Source organism: Phaethon aethereus (assembly GCF_964289735.1).
Source record: "Phaethon aethereus genome assembly, chromosome: W".
Classification (NCBI taxonomy): Eukaryota; Metazoa; Chordata; class Aves; order Phaethontiformes; family Phaethontidae; genus Phaethon; species Phaethon aethereus.
Window position 1 is genome coordinate 1,125,590 of NC_138581.1, and position 21,807 is coordinate 1,147,396.

A 21,807-nucleotide genomic window follows, 5' to 3' on the forward strand; every position below is an offset into this window, starting at 1 on the left:
ATGTTTTGGATTTGGGATGAGAAAATGTTGATAAGGTGCTGATGTTTTGAGTTGTTGCTAAGTACTCAAGGACAGTCCAGCTTCTCATGCTGGCCTGCAGCGAGCAGGCTGGGGGTGCACGGGAAGCTGGGAGGGGACACAGCTGGGACAGCTGACCCAGGCTGGCCAAAGAGATATTCCATACCATATAACGTCATGCTCAGTATATAAAGCTGGGACAAAGAAGAAGGAAGGGCTGGAGGGACGTTCGGAGTTATGGCGTCTGTCTTCCCAAGAAACCATTACGCGTGACGGAGCCCTGCTTCCCTGGAGATGGCTGAACACCTGCCTGCCCATGGGGAGTGGTGAATGAATTCCTTGTTTTGCTTGCGTGCACGGCTTTTGCTTTACTTATTAAACTGTCTTTATCTCAAACCATGAGTTTCCTCACTTTTACTCTTCCAATTATCTCCCCCGTGCCACCGTGGGGGAGTGAGCGAGCGGCTGCGTGGTGCGTAGTTGCTGGCTGGGGCTAAACCACGACAGTCCTTTTTGGCGCCCAACGTGGGGCTCGAAGGGTTTGAGATAATGACAAGTTTGATTGGAATGTGCTAGATGATAGAATTTATAGCTGTTATTGCTGCTTAGCCATTAATTGCCAGGCCCCTGTGCTTGCCATGGGTTTGCCCTCCCTGCATATATTAGAGTCCAGTGCTCATTAGTGGCTGCATTTTGCTTTCGCTGCTGCTGTACCGCTGATCGTCTGACTCTGCTGTGCCTGGGAAGATTCTGATAACAGCAATGGCCTTGCACCTGGGCTGGCAGATGGCCGGGGTATTGCTGTTTTTTTTTTCCCTGTGCTGCTGTACTGAATAGGCTGGAACTCCACTGTGAACTTGAGTCGAAGGGACTGTGACCTGTGGGAGCAGGACACCCCGAAGCATTGTGACCATGCGTAAGCCCATGCCAGGAGCAGGTATATCTCGAAGCATCTGTGGCCATGGTTATGTGTGTGCCGCAGCAGGTATACCTCTGATGGGATTGTGGCACACGGATAAGTCCACGCTGAAGGTACATCTCGAAGCGTCTGTGGCTGTGGATAAGTCTATGTTGCAGCAGGTGCACCTTGTTGGTTGTGCATGAGGTCATGCTTGGAGCACCTCAAAGTGTGTGGCCATGGAGAAGCCCTCAACAGTGCAAGTATATTGCTGGAGGAACTGGAACTATGGGTAAGGCCACGTTGGAGCAGATTTATCTCTGGAGGTAGTGTGGCCCGTGGAGGCGGCCGTTTTGGAGCAGGTGCACCTCGAAGTGACTGCAACTGTGGATAAGTCTATGCCACAGCAGATATACCCCTGGAGAGACTGTGGCTCACGGAAGGGACTGCAGTCTGTGGATAAGTCCAAGCTGGAGCAGGGGCAAGGGGAGGAGTTCATTGCAATGTTAAACCCTATGGTCCAGTACAAAGGGCCCAGGGGTGGAGATTGTAATGGAAGTACCTTTAAACTGTTGTAACCCATGATTTGAGTTGCATGTTATAGGAACTACTATAGCAGGAACCACCTGAATGAATGGAGGACAAGCCTTACAGGAAGCAGTGCCAGTGCAGCAGTGACCTGACCTGAGCTGGCTTTGGTACCCAGTAACTCCACGCAACACCCCACCTCGCCTGTCCTGAGTGACCACCATAAGGGATGGAGCCCAAAATCATGGACTAAATGAACTCAGCAGACTTTTCACGGACATTTTGGAGGGAAGTCTATGGACTAAGGGGATGATAATCTGTGTATTATAGTAAATGATGGGAAGGGGGGTGGTGGTTGATGAGGTTATATTGGATAGTGTGGTACCTGAGCACAACGTAAATGGTATGGAATAAGGGGTGGATAATGTCCTGGTTTCAGCCAGGGTAGAGTTAATTTTCTTCATAGAAGCTAGCGTGAGGCTATGTTTTGGATTTGGGATGAGAAAATGTTGATAAGGTGCTGATGTTTTGAGTTGTTGCTAAGTACTCAAGGACAGTCCAGCTTCTCATGCTGGCCTGCAGCGAGCAGGCTGGGGGTGCACGGGAAGCTGGGAGGGGACACAGCTGGGACAGCTGACCCAGGCTGGCCAAAGAGATATTCCATACCATATAACGTCATGCTCAGTATATAAAGCTGGGACAAAGAAGAAGGAAGGGCTGGAGGGACGTTCGGAGTTATGGCGTCTGTCTTCCCAAGAAACCACTTTGCTAGAGTGGCATCTTATTTCTGCACTTTTACTCTTCCAATTATCTCCCCCATGCCACCGTGGGGGAGTGAGCGAGCGGCTGTGTGGTGCGTAGTTGCTGGCTGGGGCTAAACCACGACAAGCTGTCTCTTCAAACACAAGGGAAAATATTCATTTTGTCCAATAATGCTACTACCTCTTGGTCAGAGAGATGTCTGTGGTTTTAAAAAAAAAAAAAAAAAAAGGTTGCACGGTTAAAAATAAAACCTTAAAATTAAATTTTTTAAACCTGTCTCACCACCTTGGTATATACAGAGCTCAAAACCAACTTTCAATGGCCCAGGGCAATTTCTGAAGATGCATATTACTAGGACATCAACCTGATGCTCAGTTTATCACTTCATTACATTAAGCTCCTGATTGGTATAAATGGTATTTTTACTCTTTTTTTTCCCCACCCTGTTTGACTAGTTTATTTTTGCTACACAAAGAAGCCACCAAAATTAAAGCTGGAAAGGATCCTACAGAAGGAGGTTCTGCAGTCACCTGTATCAGTTATACCTTTTTCTCCTCTGATAAGCAAGCCTTCCACAACTGCAAGATACAAGATTCAATTACGGTAATTTGAGACTCCATTCCTTGAAGCTTGTTCAGAAAACAATAACATTTTCCCACAGGTTTATCCTAGCATGACCATACCACACCTAGTCTATTTGCTTTAGATAGCTAAAAGCGAGACACAGATTTCCTAGCTGTATCTGAGATTTTTGAGATTATTAGGATGGTCAGAAACACGCCAGAAGCAAAGCCGTACCTGTCCAGTACAATATCATTCCTTTGGGAAGAGCCAGAAACAGATTACTTCAGAGAAAGAAAAACAGAAGCCTCATTGAACCTGTCTGCAGGGAGAGTTTCATCCTGACATAACTCCTGCCATAGTTACTGTGCTGCATTAAAATGAAAGCTTGAGGATTTAAATACTTTCTGAGAATTTGCTTGTTGGGATTCTTTCCAGCAGCATTTAACACTGTCCAAAGTAGTTTCTAATTAAGAAAACAGGATTCCTTCCCAAAAGAGACTAAAGCTTACCAGCGAGGTGAACAAAACAGTATGTGAAAAAGAACAATTCAATGGACTTATGTTAGTGGATAATGAATTTTATTTTTTCCCATATGTTAAATTTTTTTCCAATCTGCTAATGTCAATACAGTATGCCGAGTATTGTAAAGCGATTTTAATAGACAAAAGGCAACGAACTTGCAAATTGTGACCAAGAAAATTCCTTCATTAAGAGAAGACAGCATAGGGGAAAAAAAAAATCAGAAATGCAGACTATTCAGACCTTACTGAAGGAGAACTGGAGGCTAAGATGTTGCAATACTAAGTGGAGGCGGGGAGAGAGATTTCTGACAGTTACTATATTATCAATGCTACTCAGATTTCCTCTCACAAAGTCCAACATCAACTTTGCTAGAGTGGCATCTTATTTCTGCACTAAAATCACCTCTGTGTATTAACTGAATTAAAAAAAAAAAATTTAAAAAAATAACATCACAGAGCAGGATGAAGTCCAACTATGGGAAGATCCTTAATTCAGGTTCTGCAGGACAAAAGATGATGCTCCAGACTATCTAAACAGATAGATTCTCAAAAACATACTTGAAGTTTCACTTCATACTTCAGGTACACCAGAAGTTATGACCCTGTTCCCTCCCTGCATGCAGGCTCTCAGCCTCTAAATATTCCATTTTTACCAAACAGAAACAGTGCTTTTGCCAATGTCTGTTCAAATTTTCACATGCATGAGATGTGTAATATTTTTTAAAAATCATTAGAACACCTCAATTAGTAACGAGGCCTCACCTATCTATCCTCAAACTTTTTCCTTCAGTCAGTAAGATACTTACTTTGACAGTATCTATTGTATACAAGAAGCAAGGTGAATTTTAGATGATGGAAAATTCTTCTGCAGAACATGACACTTTATATATCATGCTCTGAGCCAGAGGAGAGCTGTTCAGACAGCTCGTCTGTAAAGTAATTCTCTTGCAATGCACCAAACTTGTCTTACCTGTATCATTTTGTCTAAAAGCATTCACAAAAGCACCGTAACAACGCAGGTGCATTCATGTGCACACATTCACATAAAAAGCATAATAAAAGAATATTCCAGCTCATGAGACTACACAAAACCTCAAATAATATAGATGAAGGGTTCCCCAATTAAGCTTGCTCAAGCATCAACCGCAAGACTGAAGGGCAGAAAAAAAAATGTGCTTCATATTCTTATGCTTTCTCCTTGTGTTCCAATTTCTTCATTTATCTCCAAGTATGCTGTGCCTAGGTAAAGAAAGAGGTTAAATTTTCACTGCAACAGAGAGGTAATCTGGTAAAAGACTGCTTGGGTAGGCACTGTGAGAGACTTGAAACAGAGCATCAATTACCTGACCCACCCTTCTCTGAAAAGACTGTACAAGAAAAGAAAATTAGGATTTGGGTTTGTTTTTCTTGTAAGCTCAGGGCAGAATGACAAAGAGTAGCCAAGACAAGATCAATAAAAGTGGAAAAATTCTGAGCAAGAAGACCCAGGATCCAAACCCCAAATAAAGTGATGCCTCCGCAGCTTTGAGCCTGAGCTGATCTTTAGTTAAGCAGCACTTAACACTTGCTGAGATTAAGGTCGTGTTTACACATACATTTCTTTCTGTGGGAAGTGCCAACTTAAACAGCTCTCGCTTCCAATTTATTCCATTCCCACCGACATTTTCCTGAAGCTAGGTTAACACCTTGTGCCAGTGGAGCCCACAAAAGGCACGGCAACAAAACTGACGATAAGGGGAGGAAGAAATGGGCAGCCAGAGATGAAGGGTATGGAGGCAGCTGCTTAAACGCCAGAACTGCTATGCAAAGATATAACGTGGCACCAAGGCCAGAAATTCGAGGCTTCAGCCTGCAACACTCATTCACATTCAGCTGAGGTTAGAAAATGCTGACTTATCTTTTATGTTTTACTCCAAATTACCTACAATTCCAGGATGGGGAAGTCCTTATGTACAAGCATGGAGAATGTCTTCACTGAGGCCTGTGTCACCCAGACATACTCTCCAGATTAAAAAAGCCGACTTAACCATCACTCCAGAATGAGCTAACTATAAACCAAGACCACCTGCCAGTAAAGCTAACTCCTCTTGTAAGCCTTGGGCTCATTGCTCGTGCTCTGCACAGCGTGACTGATGCCTCTGAAAAGCCTAAGACCCGAGTCGGTAATCCAGCACTGCCAAGTCCAGTGCCACCCCTAAGGACCTCTGTGTACGCTCCAGCACCCAATCCGATATATCCTGCAAAGAGTGAGCTGACTCGCTTTAGCACGCAGGAAAACCCCAGACACAAGCAGAGAGTGGGATAAGGAAACAAATTTGGAGGGTTAAGGAGAAGTGATATGTTGCAGAGCTATGGTTCTTGTTGGGATTCCACACATGGGAGACAGGGTCTGCAGTGAGGTTGAAGGATACACGGAGGGACATACGACTGGGCCCTAATTTGCAAAATGAGTCAATGAACAAGACCATGCAGAGCAGGTTAACAAGGCTGATCAGAAAAGACACATTCACAAGCACAGCTCTGCAGGGACTTAGATCAAGGAACTAGAAATAGGAACCGCAGAAGCAAAGCGCCCTAGTGAGGGAGCCACACGCACGCCTTTGCACTGGCTCAGCGTGCTGACCCAAGACTGCCCAAACCGGCCGTCAGCCCTGGGAAACGAGGGCCCGCTTCACCACCACCGCAGCTGAACCACCATGCATGCTCCTCCTCGAGCATCAGATACAAAGAGGAAAGGGATGCTGGATAGGTCCCTGACCAGAGTAAGAGGGTTTTTTTGTTGGACTTAAAAAAATCACTTGCTTAATTAGGCTGTGCATATCTTAAAAATGAAACCAGTGCCACAAGACAACACTGTAATCATGAGTTCTTTACAGATACACGGCTTTAGGTACCACGTGAGCTGACATGCCACTGAGTGGGAAGACAACCTTAAACTGTCCAGACAACAACCTGATACACACAAATGCAGTAAAGCACAATTTACTGGCAGTTAAGTATCTTGACTGAAAGACTGCCATAAGTAATCAATCATCTAACGTTCTCACAGAGCAGTTTTCCCCAAACATAAACCAGCCTCCATTTTCCGGCAACTGTATCTAACATCCCTTTGAGTCAGTAAAAAGTGAGAAGAGGCAATCACTTACGCCCCACCATGGTGGTCAGGCTCAAGGACACAATCTTGGGATACCCCCTCCCTGCACACCCAAGAAGCCAGCACCCATCCTCACTCACTCAACACCCCACCCCATCTTTCCACCAGCAGCCACATTTTCCTTCTTGCAACATCACAGGGATCAGGAGGCAGGAACATGCAAGAGGGGTAAAGTACAGGGAAGACAAAGCTAGGAAAGCTGAGACCACCTGAGAGAAATGCTGCCCTTACTGGAGGACTTCAGCTATTTAGAAGCCACTTGCGGCTCGAGCTGCCATTCCCAGCACACTCTAAGGAAGAGGCATCAGTCCACAAGAGCACTGTAGAAACAGTTCATGGTCCACAGTCCCCACCGGCCCACCTTAACCAACACAAAATGAGTCAATACTTGGTGTTCCAAGGTCACTATTTGACACTGCGTGTTTTCACAGCTTCCCTCCATGTCAACAGGAACCAACCCCTGCACTGGTTGCACGGTCATATCATTTCCAACAGCCTCTGCACTAAAATGCAAAAGGGAATATGGGACTATTTGGAACCAACAAGATCCATTTTCCTTTCCCCACTTCCCAATACCATGGATGGGAGCTTTTAACCTGGATTCCTTCCTCTTCATTTTATCTTTCGCAATCACAAAGAACTGGTGCTTAGATGATTTAAACGCTATGACACTGACAGTGGTTAATAGCAGCAACTTATCTGCTTCATCCGTCTTTAAATGACTTTCAGTAATCTTGTTAAGTGGATATAGAAAAGGCACTCCTCTGGTTCTGCTCAGAGCTGAAAATACATATCAAAGAGAAATACTGATCTGGTGGCAAGATTAAACTGTACCCACCTTCTGTGCAACTCCTGCACTGTCTGAAACAACTAGTATTAGCCACTGACAAACAGCAAACTAGACAAGATGGACACCTAACTCTGCTATTTTTGTATCCCACTGAATTCTGTTCATTTTGGAAAGAATATATCCCAAGCTTCTTTTTGAAACACACTGCTTGAAAAGTTGAAAGTTAAGCTCACCGGACAGAGGAATTCTTCTATCTTTTTAAAACCTTGCCTGTAGCGTACTAAGCCTGGAAGGCTCTCCTTAAAATGCCAGGCGCTGCCACTCCCTAGTCCGTTGAAGGGCTGCGGCTGAGCAACACGGCGGCTCCTGCTTCCAGAAGACGGGGCGTGCTCCTCCGCAGCACTGACACCGGCTCCGGCACAGCCTGCGGTCTCACACTGAAGTTGCATTCCTCCCCCACTCGTTTTTTTTAACTACAATGCAGAACTCGTCTCAGAATTTAAAACTATGTTGTTCAGAATACTTCGATTAAAAACTTTTGCAACACTGCTGCTAGACATCCAAAGCTGTGTGCGCGCATCGGGGTGGCGGCTGTTGGCTGGCTCTTAGCAGTTAAGCAGTAAAATGCTAACATTTATGAAGCCTCACTTGCCAAAGCTATTTATGCCTATACTCTTTCTGTCCTTACCCCTCTAACCTTAGCCCAGTTCACCCACTGCAGCAGGGGTGCCATAAAGCCTTTGGTTAGCTATTAATGTTGAGTTCCACCGCTAACCACGTTCACACTTATTTCTGCTTTGTCCAATGATTAACATGAACTTTATGTATTCTTGCCTCCCTGAAAAATGTCAGAGGTTACATGGTTTTCTCCTTTGCTCAAGGATAACCTTTATACAGATTGTGTTTTCACATCTGTAATTCACGTTGCCATTTTAGAAGACTTAGGTGATTTAGGTAGAAACGAGCTAGGCAACCGAAACCAAATCACGCAGCAAGAACCACACTTCACCGACAATGAACAAATTCACCTCAGAAAACAGGTAAGGGAATACAGATGCATATACAGATTTATGAGACTTTGTATGTATATTTATGTGTGTGATTCACATTTTTTTAATTCATTTTTAAATGAACACCACATTTGCTTTCTCCAGGTACTCTGAAAAACGAAGTCATTAAAGCATTCACAGAAAGAAAATTTATTAAGAAGTACTCCTACCTTTGGATTAATACAGTATCTGGGAGCTGGGAAGTTTAGGGAAGAGTTATGGAAACAACAGGGGAAGAACGCGGGCAGATCGCAGTACCCCGAGCTGTGCGCTTCTTCCCCACCAGCGAGGATGTGATGCCACCCCTCAGCTTTGTCCTCCGAAGAGTAACTAAGGAGAGGTAGCTTAGTCCACACCAGCTAAAGCAAAACGGATGTGCTATTAAAACCAACCTGAACGAGTTTTGGAATACACCCCCGTATGTCCTACATACACGTAAAAAGAAATCCACAGCAACCCACAGCCCGGTGGAAGAAAGCAAGCTGTAGACGTCAACTTCCTACAGGACAGAAAATCCCATGCTCCATTTAGAGTATGCATTAAGAGAATAGCACTGGGATAACAATCGATATGGGTATAAAATTAGAAACTTGGCTTTTTTAAACGAACAGACAAGTGTGAAAGGCACAACATTTGGATCAATGCAAACCAATATTTGAGCGGATGCCATGCAGACCAGAGAAGATTAAACATTTAACATGTTCCTCCGCCACTGCCTTATAAAAGGTATATAAAACCATCCTTAAGTCAAATCCCTCAAGATGGACAAATTTCCTTCCATGTTTTCCGAGTCACACAAAACCCCAGCCAGCCTTCACTGCATCAGCCTCAGGGACGCCAGAGCCAGGCAGTCGCCCGAGCAGCTGGAGCGCACCCAGACGTCACGCCGTGGCCTTCACGCCGGCACGGAAAGCCGAACTTACCGAGCGCTGCCCGGCTGCTTCGGCGCGAGACCCCCACGTCAACAGCAGGCCGCGTCCCCGGGAGCGCGCCGCGAGGCCCCGCCGCGGCTCAGAGGGGCCCTGGCAGCCTCAGCCGGCCAACGCGGAAGTTTTGCTGACGGAGGCAATAAATGTCCCTCACCAAGGCAACGAGGTGAAAGGACAGCGATCTAGGATTTCACCTGAAGAAAGCTTAACGTGAACCGCGGCGGGGGAGTGTTGGTTTGGTTTTTTCTTCTTTCTGCGTAGGGACATTTTTGATTCCAAACCAAGATAGGCGTCAGCGAGGTAAATTTCCACTGACTGGAGGGAGAGAAACCAGCTCACGCTGGAAAGTTACCTGCACACAGAGACTCTGTGAGTCCGGTTTCATCCACTGAGCACTTCATCTCTATTTTTATTATACCTGAAAGTTTGCAAAACATAACAAAACAGAAAAGACAACAGATCTTTAACTCAGTGTTTTGGTTGCAAAACACATTAGAATGGAAAAGACAACAAATCTTTAACCGTATGTTTTAACTGTTGTTATGCTGAATGTGAAAAAACACAAAAGCCGCTGGTGTGCTGGACATCATAAAAACACGGTCACCCAAACAAACTGCTCTTTAACTCTCCCTATTACTGTAAAAAATCAACTAGGATTTGTAATTTCAAAATAAAATAGAGTATTTGCCATCTACTTAAAAAGTAGCAAAACTTTTCTATAGCAAGCCTAACAAAGTTAGGCTACACCTAAATCTTTTAGCAGTTGGAAATGTGGAAGAGAAGTTCGGTCGCAGAAGAGTCAAGCCGATGCTTACTTTGATGTGTTGGTGGATTAAACCGACCCACGTTACGGCCGAGTGAAAACCCCCGTACTTTAGTGAGCTATTGCCCACCAACATGTTACACAGAACACCACCAAGTCGGATCACCCTCTGCTCCGACATACAGCCACCTAGCACCAAGCAACGTGAGGGCAACCCCAGCGGGAGAACCTCCTCGCCCTCTCCTGCCACTGTCCAAGGCCTGCCGCCTCCGCTCCTCAAGACCGCCGCCGGGCCTGCCAGAAGGCGGCCGCAGGCTCCTGCCCAGCTCACTCCAGCGGCCCCAGAAACGCTGTGCTTTCAAATTAAAATCTCTGCGTATATTTAAAGGAAAAACAACAAACCAACACAAACGCGACCACAGCTTGGACGGGAGGCTGTGAGGCTTCCAAGCAAGGACGTCAGTCAACAGATTCAATACCGCTACCTTCATTATCTCCCAACAGCACAGGCCGTTAGAGCAGGAAGGATCTGATTTTCTATCTGGAAGCAGAGAGAAGAGAGGCATCCAAAGCGAACAGCTCAAACTCTGGGGACACCATAGTGGTTTTCTGAAGGCCACAGCAATAATATGTGATGTCTCAGTATAATTCTTGTGATATCTTAATAATCCTGAAATTTGTCAGTGGCAATTTTGCAAACAGTCTTTGATAAAATCTCAATTCTGTAGTGAAAACAAAAACAGGCACCAAGGGTATGAACCACATTCTCCGCTCTCCTCTGCGAACCTCAACACAGGAAAACAAACTCAGAATAAAGGTCATTATGTGACAACAACTTACTTATCCGGCTCCAGCACAGAAATTAAAATCTCATCTCAAGTAGCTTCACCACAAGCAACCTGGGAACCCAGCTCAGATCTTCCTCCTTTCAAGTTGTAAGGGGGAATGTGATTAACAAGTCCAAGACTAAAACAAATTGTGCCTTTTCTCCCCTGCAGAATTCTCAACCCTCGCTGCATCATCCAACATATTTTTTAAAAAAACAAACATTATTTTGTCTAAAGCAGATCTCAAAATCAGAGCAACTAAACCCGTAAGCTTTTAGAGGAAAGAATGCCACATAATTTGGATCAGAAGGACCCTCCTGGCTACATGGAGTCAGTCGGTTCACACAGCACTAGCACCCGTGGTGCTCCAGAGCACATCTCCAGGCTGAGGCGAGGGCTTCCCGCACAGCACGGCAGCAAAACTCGAGACAAGCCCACGTTCTGAGGAAACCAGAACTCTGCTGCTGAGCAAAACCTGACTTCTCTTTCATGCGACGATGCCCAAAGTTGAGGGGGACCAGCTCTTAACACCGGAACGAGGGGACGCTCCCCACCGCGCTGGAGCTGGAGGGGCGGCAGCAGCTGTGGGAGCAGGCTCTCCCTGCAGGCGAGTCTGAAGGGCTGGCAGAGCAGACAAGGGCTTTAACTTCACAGGATGGTCATACAAAGCCAAGCTCCTCAGGTGTAACCACAGGCCATGTCAGGCTACGCTTAAAAGGCTCTTATTATCCCACAACGCTAGAAAATTTATTTAATTATGTTTTACTGAATACCTTACTAATGCACAACAGAACCATCACATCAACAGATTAAGCAAACACCAGTAAAGTGTTAAAAGAAGTGCAGAGTTTAGAGAAATTTGGGAATCTTAGTATTTTTCTGTTGTATGAGATAAGTGTTTTACAATAATGATTCAAGTTCTACTTCTAGGACTTAGGACCTCTAGGAAGAGGCACCGTATTCCTGTTTTCCTTGGCTAGACTGACACAGCTTGGGGGGAAAAATACCACGCAAAATTTCAGAAACCCATGAGTGTGTCTTAGAAGGACATACCATGGTGTGCTCTTGCACATGGACAAAACAGGAGTAGTGTATGGAGATCAAAAGTACATGCGTACCAGCAACACGGTTCGGAACCAGGACTCAAAACTCCCAGTCCAGCGTTTGAAAGCACACTATGAAGAAACAGGCTCAAATCACAGTACTGACCTCATGAAAATCTGCTTACAAGGTATATTTTTACTGCACGTTTAAAAAAAGTAAATGTTTCAGGTGAATTGTGATCTATTTTTACAAAAACCAGCTGAACTCCATGCAGCTAGATATACTTGCACAATTTCAGCAAGCATGTTCAACCAGGTCACCTGTGGTCTTTAGAAGCACCTAAGAGAATGCAAAAGAACGTTAAATTAACGGACTTGCTGTACTGTACAAGACTTCATTCTCCTTATTTAACATTTAGACCTATTTATATCACTTACTAAAGGAATTCATCTAATTGACATGTTGTTTTCTGCACAACCTAATTCACTAAACTCTCTAGTAGTCTCATGCAGGCTGAGCACAGATGTCTTCTAGATCCAGCTGTGCCAGTAAAGAAAAAAAATTCTTATCCAACAGCTTTCTTCCTGGTTTTTAACACTGCCAGAGGTAACCATCTCCCGCCTCCAGCTGACAGCAGACACCATGACAATCCAAGTAAGTCAAGTTAGCTTCATCAGACTCACTCCCTTGGATGGCTTCAAGCTCATGAGCACTCGGAGCGGTGGCTGAGGAGACGACACGACTTCTACCAAAGGGGCTGCAACGGCTCACTGGTTTCCCTTTGCTCCCGTTCTGGGCTCAGACTCGGTGGTTACTTGGATTTCCACCTTCCTGGCTCTTCCACCTAAATAGGCCGACACTAGTCTAAATACCTACCCCTATCAATCATATTACACAAAGGACTAACCTGGAGAAGCTTGCAATAGCAAGGAGCTTGCAATAGTGAGAAGTTTGCCATAGAAAGCACAACGGTCACTCAGATCTGCTTAATTTAGCACCATTTTGTGGCAAGTATCTCAAAGGAAAGAAAAAAACCCCAGTACAGTATGGGAAAGGAGGACATGTTTGCTGAATCAACTGTACACATCATAAAGTCACGGTATAAGAAATTCTCATTCTAAAGGAAGCCTCAATCTGCTTTTCTCTGGACAAGCCAAGAGACATAGTCTTTTGTAGCAGCAAAGAAACAGAAAAGCCTTTGTTACATCTTCCTATGAAAAATATGGACAAAGCTTTGACTAGGAGTTACTGGTGCATTTGCAGAGGTCTCTGACCTGACAGCGACTCTGCTATATAGACTTACTTTAAAAAAACAAAACACCACGCAACCCTGACCTTGCATGAGAGATCAGCACCCAGACAAGCTGCATCCAAACTGAAAACTACTGCAAGTTTAAACAGAAAGTTCATAATGGAAAATGAGACAGTAACTACTTTTCCTTCCCTTAGGAGATACAGAAACTCAGCTGATTCATTACAGCCTCCAGGCTTTATGCAAACAAATATCTAACTCTCTGGCATGCAAAAAAAGCCCTGCGAGTATGAACTACGATTAAATAAAGGAACAATGTTCTTAGATGTAGGATGATGTAGGGTACCAAAGGAGCTGCTGGAAGTGCTCACCAAGCCACTTCCCATCATTTCTCAGCAGTCCTGGCTACCCGGGGAGGTCTCAGTTGACTGGAGGTTACCAAATGTGACGCCATCTACAAGAAGGGCCAGAAGGAGAATCCAGGGAACTACAGGCCTGTCAGTCGGACCTCGGTGACAGGGAAGGTTACGGAGCAGATCTTCTTGACTGCCATCGCACAGCATGTACAGGACAACCAGGTCATCAGGCCCAGTCAACGTGGGTTTATGAAAGGCAGGTCCCGTCTGACCAACCCGATCTCCTTCTGTGACAAGGTGACCCACTTAGTGCATGAGAGAAAGGCTGTGCGTGCTGTCTGCCTAGGCTTTGGTGAAGCCTTTGACAGCGTCTCCCACAGCATTCTCCTGGAGAAACTGGACGCTCACAGCTTGGACAGGCCTACGTTTTGCTGCGTAAGAAACTGCCTGGGTGACCGGGCCCAAAGAGTTGCGGTGAATGGAGTTCAATCCCATTGGTGGCCAGTCACAAGTGGCGTTCCCCAGGGATGGGTACTGGGGCTGGTTCTCTTTAATGTCTTTATCAGTGACCTGGACGATGGGATCAAGAGCACCCTCAGTAAGTTTGCAGACCACACCAAGCTGGCTGGGAGTGTCGATCTGCTCGAGGGCAGAAAGGCTCTACAGAGGGACCAGGACAGGCTGGATCCATGGGCTGAGGCCAGCTGGATGACATTTAACAAGGCCAAGTGCCGGATCCTGCTCTTGGGTCACAACAACCCCACGCAACGCTCCAGGCTTGGGCAGGAGTGGCTGGAGAGCTGCCCGGAGGAAAAGGACCTGGGGTGCCGGTTGGCAGCCGGCTGAACAGGAGCTGGCAGTGTGCCCAGGTGGCCAACAGCATCCTGGCCTGTACCAGCAATGGTGTGGCCAGCAGGAGCAGGGCAGGGATCGTGCCCCTGGACTCGGCACTGGTGAGGCCGCACCTCGAATCCTGTGTTCAGTTCTGGGCCCCTCACTCCAAGAAGGACGTTGAGGTGCTGGAGCGTGTCCAGAGAAGGGCAACAGAGCTGGGGAGGGGTCTGGAGCACAAGTCTGATGAGGAGCGGCTGAGGGAACTGGGGGTGTTCAGTCTGGAGAAGAGGAGGCTGAGGGGAGCCCTCATCGCTCTCTACAGCTACCTGAAAGCGGGTTGTGGTGAGGTGGGTGTTGGTTTCTTCTCCCAAGTAACCAGCAACAGAAGAAGAGGAAACGGCCTCAAGTTGTGCCAGGGGAGGTTGAGATTGATCGTTAAGAAAAATTTCTTTACCAAAAAGGTTGCCAAGCATTGTAACAGGCTGCCCAGGGAAAGGGTTGCGTGACCATCCCTGCAGGTATTTACAAGATGTGTGTACATGAGGTGCTTAGGGACATGGTTTAGTGGTGGACCTGGCAGTGCTAGGTTAACAGTTGGACTTGATGATCTTAAAGGCCTTTTCCAAGCTAAATGATTGTATGATTACATTATACTGGCCCTGACATTCATAAAAGCTTTGCCAACCAGAGAGCGAAACAAAGCCAGTTGTTTTAATTTCAGATACTCATTATCCTCAGGTCAATGTCCAGACAGATCTATTACTTTCCAGTACACAGAAGAGAGCAGTACTTCAAATCTTATTAGTTAAGAGAGAAACACAAAAAATCCAATTCCCCGATAAGTGTCTAACAATTTTGCCCAAAGATGATGAATGGTCTAAATTCCCAATTAAGAGCCTACAGTAAGAAGTCACAGAAGGACGCAATAGAAAAAAAGAATCTTCTCTACCACAACAATTAGGTTTTTACCTTTCACTAAGACAAGCTCTGATATAGTTTAATTTTTTTTTTAAACATTAAACATCTTGAAGCATTATTTTTGATATGATGAAATCCACCAGACCCTTAAAATTCAAGCTTTTTTTTAAGTGAAAAACTATGAATTACACTTAATACAACCCTCTTAACTTTTCCTATGCAAAATGCCACACAAAATGTGACTGTATTTTAGGCTACTAGTTCTCATTAAAAAAAAAATCCACCAATTTATCAGAAAGCCTCCATGAGTAAGCAGTACATGAGACCTCAAAAGAGAAACACAGAAGAGATGAGGCTGGATCAACCTCTGGAGATGATCTAGTCCAACCCTGCAGCTCAAAGCTGGGACAGCTAGAGCAGGTTGTCCAGAACCACGCCCCGTGAGCTCTCCACATCTTCAAGGATGGACACTCCACCATCTCTGCTTGCCACGCTCTGCCTTATGCAGCCCAAGAGGCCATTGGCCTTCTCTGTTGCAAGGGCACACTGCTGGCTCGTACTCAACATGTTGTCCACCAGGACCCAAAGGACCTTCCCTACAGAGCTGCTTTCCAGCTGCTTGGGCCCCATCCTCTCCTGGAGCATGGGCTTATTCCTGCCCAGGCACAGGACATGCATTTCAGTTTGCTGAACTTCATGAGATTCCTGGTAGCCTGTTTCTCCAGCTTGTCCAGGTCCCTCTGAACGGCAGCACAACCCTCAGGCATATCAACCTCTCCCTCCAGTTTGTATCACCTCCATCTCAAAGTTTGCTGACAAACAGCAAATTGGACTCAGGCACAAAGGGCAAGGTAGTGATTTCAAACTTAAATAACAATAATGCTACAAGTGACAAGTTAGAGATGACTCGGAAACAGATAAAAACAGAATTCCCAGAAAAACAGCTTCAAAACAATTGTGGTTAGGAATCAGGCAGGTAGGAGAACAGGTTTAAAACAACTGTGGTTAAGAATCAGGCAGGTAGGAAAACATTAAGCTAAGGTTTTATTTGTAGGCAATGGCATGTGCAAGGCTCCAAGGAGATATATGCCGGCCTGCTGGACAAAGGGCAGCTTGTATTTGCTTGCAGTCGAAAGCTGTTCTGAAAAAGGACAGCTCTTGCTACTGCTAGGAACACTTACCTGGTCAGCAGTAGCTGTGCTTTGGTATGCCTCATGGTTTGCAAAAGCTTTCAGCATCGCCCAGAACAGCACCAGGTCAAAGTACTTCCTAGTAACTCCACTGTTAATGGTTTCAACTGAATTTGAAGGCTCACACTAGCACCACATCGCTACTATGTGCAATTCCTGCCATTCCGGGAACCAAAACCACACTGAACTTCACCAGATTGGTGAACATGGCAAGATTTATTTACTGCAAACCATCCAGGGAAAACCACGCATAAGAATGAGGTCTGTTCAAGCCTTCACAAATACCACTGTGTTTATGTCCAGAAAAAAAAAAAAATACTCTTAGCATGATTCTTTTGTAATTAGCTATTACACGTTGGAATGACAGTGTTGGGGTGTACCACAACAACAGAAACTCCTGGTGCATCTTAGGACTATTTTAAATAAGGCGAGTTAGAGCGAGCGTTACAAAGCCTGTCCTCGCAGCGCAGGGTGGAGCGGGGGGATGCCCCGAGTAGCACTGCATGACCACAAGCCATCAGGTGCCAAGATGAACCAGAACAAGTGCGATTTCAATACTGCTGTTTCACTTCCCATTTCCAGGTTAGGGCAGGCACACATGCATCCACTAATTGTCCGATGGCCGGTGACAAGTCTGTACGTTACAGTGCCGGTGGCCATAACTGCAGACCGAGCAGCACTCGAGAACATTCCCAGGCTCTGCCGTCCACCCCGCGGGAGCGGTCCCTGTCACAGCCTCGGCTCGGGCAATGTGCACGCTCCGCAACAGTGCCCGAGCAGGGTTTGGGAGGCAGCACGAGACGGGGACCATGCCCAACACGGTCTGCATGTGGCCGGCGTCCTTGGACGGCGGGGACTTGAACAGCACGCACACAGACCCTGTTGTGCCCATGGGCCCCAGTTTAATGGCACGGCCTTGAATTTACTAGCATGCACAGAGACAACCACTGCTACTTGCAATCACGTATGTACACAACAACAATCATCTGTAAGAGGTGGGAGTTTCCTATGCATATAAGAATAAGTCATCATATATACAAAAATCCAAGGAATTGCACACACTTCTGTTTACATATGGGTATCCTGTTTTCCATGACCAAAGTTTTAATTATTTTTGGCATTTGACAAGACTTAAGACTTGTGCGCTTTGTTTGCAAGACAAAAATGACAACAACAATATAGCTGTTGGGAAACAGGAATGTTATTTTACCAGTCAAAAGAACATCATTGACATGCTTATGAAGTGTGTTACAATTTTGTTAGACACTTAGAGGTGGGGTTTAGTTTGGTTTGCAGGGTTTGAGGTTGGTTTTTTTTACATTCACTGGGTCTCAAGATCATGATCCTGTATTTCAACAGCTCATAAGAAAAAGGCCTATATATAGTTTTTCACAGTGAAATAGCAATATGAGAAGAAATCTCTAAAAGATGCTCTTCCCTCACAAAGGAAATAAATCTACCTTCTGATGATCACTTGTTCCTTTTCTGGAAAAGGAGGGAGAGGTTCAATAGAATAAAACCTGAACTCATCTACCTTTCTGTAAAGGCGACACAACCCCGATATAGCCAATGCACACACATACACCCCCAAATTCAGCAGCAACGTTAGTTTGATTAATGATATTCTGAAATACTTACAGGATCAGGACAGCTTTGACGAGAACTTGAGCTGTACCTATAGCTCAAGACCCAGCCCGTGCCTGCTGAAGTAGACCAAAACATTACTGGAAGCACAGTGAGCAGAGCTGCTGTACTTCCGCAGTGCTCAGAGAACAGAGACCTCTTTGGGACAAGGTCCTGGTTTTCTCCTTAGCACTGCCCAACAGCAGAGTGTGAGTTTGCCAGTGGTGACTAAGCACATGCAGGTGAGGCGAGACACACTGACGAGGGGAGCAGGTACCATCCGCTCGGTGCCGAGTGGACTGGTACCTGCTTCCTCATTTCAGCTGCTCATCCTGACCAGCAATTAACACCACCAACCTAACGGAGCAGTCCCGCCCCGAGCTGCACGTGTGACATTATGCAGGCTTGGGTGCTTGCACCATACACGGGCTCATGCCGAGCAACCTTTGGACGCAGCAGAATTTAAATGGCAGGCAGAAATGTTGCGGCACATCGGCTGGTGAGAAGCATGTGTTCCCTGGCAGAAAGGGATTAAAAGCTTTCCTTGAGACCGTGGTGTCGTGGTTTAGCCCCAGCCAGCAACTAAGCACAATGCAGCTGCCCGCTCACTCGCCCTCCCGCAGTGGGATGGGGCAGAGAATCGAGAAAAAACTCGTGCGCTGAGATAAAAACAGTTTAACAGGACAGCAAGAGACAAGGAAACAACAACAACAATAATACCCACAAGGGAACGTGCAAGAACAAGTGATGCCCAATACAGCAACTGCTCACCACCCAGCGATCGATAGCCTGTCCCCGAGCAGCGATTCCCGCACCCCAGCTAACTCCAGTTTATGTACTGGGCATGACGCCGGATGGTAGGGAATATCCCTCTGGCCAGCCTGGGTCAGCTGTCCTGGCTGTGTCCCCTCCAGCTTCCCGTGCACCCCCAGCCTCCTCGCTGGCCGGCCAGAGCACGGAAAGCTGAACAGTCCTTGACTGCTTAGCAACAACTGAAAACATCAGCACGTTATCAACATCTTCTCATCCCCGGTCCAAAGCACAGCCTCACACTGGCTTCTGTGAAAAAAACCAACTCTATCCTGGCTGAAACCAGGACAGACAGTATGAGAGCATTTCCTCAGAAACTCATTTGCAAGTAATAACCAGTGCTGAGAGATCCAGACATTTCATGAAAAGTGGAACTATAGCTCAAGATCTCAAGTATCTTCCTTAAGAGCCTCTGCAATAGTCAACAGTTAATTTTAAAAGTTCTTATGAATGGACTACGCAACAGCTAAGTAGAAAAAGACAACAAACTTCAGATGAAAATAATGCCCTTTTAACTCACGTTACCCTCATTATCAACCCATATTTTATGCCTGCCACTCCATATGCTTTGAAATGTGACTTCAAAGCTTCTATCATTTTATATGGTAGCTTGAAAATAAGTCTTAGTTAACAGCTTTCCCAGCATTGCACAAGTGACAGAGTTAACTGCACACCATGAGGATCCAGTCGGTTTGCTGCAAACAGGTCAAGAGGTAAGTCACCAGGATTCCCTCCCCTCTGACCACTCTCCAAGGACATACCTCCACTCTGTACAAGATGCTGTTTTCACATGCATATTCTCATAGATAAAACTTCAAGATATTTACGTTTCAGGGAAGCAACTGCTTCCTATGCACACAGAATACTCTAGACATTATTTCTTTAAAGCAACTTTTATCAAAATTGTTATCTTCTTTCTTGAAACTCTAAGGACATTGCTAAGTGTGATTATTATCATGCCACAGGTTGATATTCACGCTTCCTTAGAGAAGAATCTAGGAAGTGGCTGCAGATGACCAAAAAAGTGGTATCTTACGTTTTTATGCATAGAAAATGTACAGTATGGTGCTAGTCATCAGCATAGCTTTTTTTCTAAGACATGTAAATCTTAAATACCTACTGAACTTTTCACCATTTCTGAAAGGCCGATTATACATATAAAATGCACAAAAGAAGATCCCATATCAAATGGGGGAGTTTTAGCTATACAGCATTCCAGTAGCCCAATTAGTTGCAGACTGATCACACAAGCATGTTTATATAACCACAATCTATATTCTTGTTAGATATTTAATGATTTTAGACCATAAACAGTCAACTTTAGTGTGGCTGCACTGTTTAATGACAGAACACACATTCAATAAACACATTACCCAACAATAAACCGTGATTGAAGGCTTATTTCTAGCCCAGATAAGCTCAGTGATCTGTTTGACAGCACACACCCACAGACCAAAGTTACACCGCTGGCTGTTTCATCTGGAGAACGACGTGCAGGGCAGGCGAGGCACAGGATGAGGACTTTCTTAAATAGCCTTTGCTGGAAAAACCTTGGTAGCAGGAAAACCACACTAGCTGACAAGAACATGCCAGTCAGACTCTCAAAACCTTAAATAGCTGTAAACAAGAGCTTTTAATGCAGCACTTCAGCCTTAGAAAAGTCTCAAGCACATCTTCAGAATCTGAATAAGCATTAGTCACTTTTGGGATCTGTTGCTCTGAAGATCAAACACTGCCTTAGCGGAGGGCAAAACACACTTCATCTTGGTTCACTGGAATTCATGAATTAAAACTCTTGTTTTCAAAAGTTTTTGTGAAGATGCTCAAGTAAAATACTGCAGAGATAATACATGAGCTTAACTGAATCCACACAGTTTGCATCAAGAGAAAGGAAAAAGCTCTTGAAAACAGAAAAACTTTTGGAAGAGAAAAAAAGTAGAGAAAGTTGCAAGTTTTGTTTTTTTTGTTTTTTTGTTTTTTAAATAGTTTGATTTGTCTCCTTCTGTTCAAACTAGAGATCAAGCATGATTATAACATCAACATGTAACATCCACCAAGGGTACCAAAGGAGCTGCTGGAAGTGCTCACCAAGCCACTTCCCATCATTTCTCAGCAGTCCTGGCTACCCGGGGAGGTCTCAGTTGACTGGAGGTTACCAAATGTGACGCCATCTACAAGAAGGGCCAGAAGGAGAATCCAGGGAACTACAGGCCTGTCAGTCGGACCTCGGTGACAGGGAAGGTTACGGAGCAGATCTTCTTGACTGCCATCGCACAGCATGTACAGGACAACCAGGTCATCAGGCCCAGTCAACGTGGGTTTATGAAAGGCAGGTCCCGTCTGACCAACCCGATCTCCTTCTGTGACAAGGTGACCCACTTAGTGCATGAGAGAAAGGCTGTGCGTGCTGTCTGCCTAGGCTTTGGTGAAGCCTTTGACAGCGTCTCCCACAGCATTCTCCTGGAGAAACTGGACGCTCACAGCTTGGACAGGCCTACGTTTTGCTGCGTAAGAAACTGCCTGGGTGACCGGGCCCAAAGAGTTGCGGTGAATGGAGTTCAATCCCATTGGTGGCCAGTCACAAGTGGCATTCCCCAGGGATGGGTACTGGGGCTGGTTCTCTTTAATGTCTTTATCAGTGACCTGGACGATGGGATCAAGAGCACCCTCAGTAAGTTTGCAGACCACACCAAGCTGGCTGGGAGTGTCGATCTGCTCGAGGGCAGAAAGGCTCTACAGAGGGACCAGGACAGGCTGGATCCATGGGCTGAGGCCAGCTGGATGACATTTAACAAGGCCAAGTGCCGGATCCTGCTCTTGGGTCACAACAACCCCACGCAACGCTCCAGGCTTGGGCAGGAGTGGCTGGAGAGCTGCCCAGAGGAGAAGGACCTGGGGGTGCCGGTTGGCAGCCGGCTGAACAGGAGCCGGCAGTGTGCCCAGGTAGCCAAAGCAGCCAACAGCGTCCTGGCCTGTA

General features: G+C 45.8%; 1 protein-coding gene across 3 annotated transcripts in view; it reads right to left on the reverse strand.

Moving 5' to 3' along the window:
* The window catches only part of LOC309415189 (E3 ubiquitin-protein ligase NEDD4-like), a gene marked incomplete at both ends in the record, with an annotated part of 211,240 nt that overhangs the window by 161,490 nt on the left and 27,943 nt on the right, over positions 1-21,807 (reverse strand). The gene's annotated exons all lie outside the window — the stretch shown is intronic.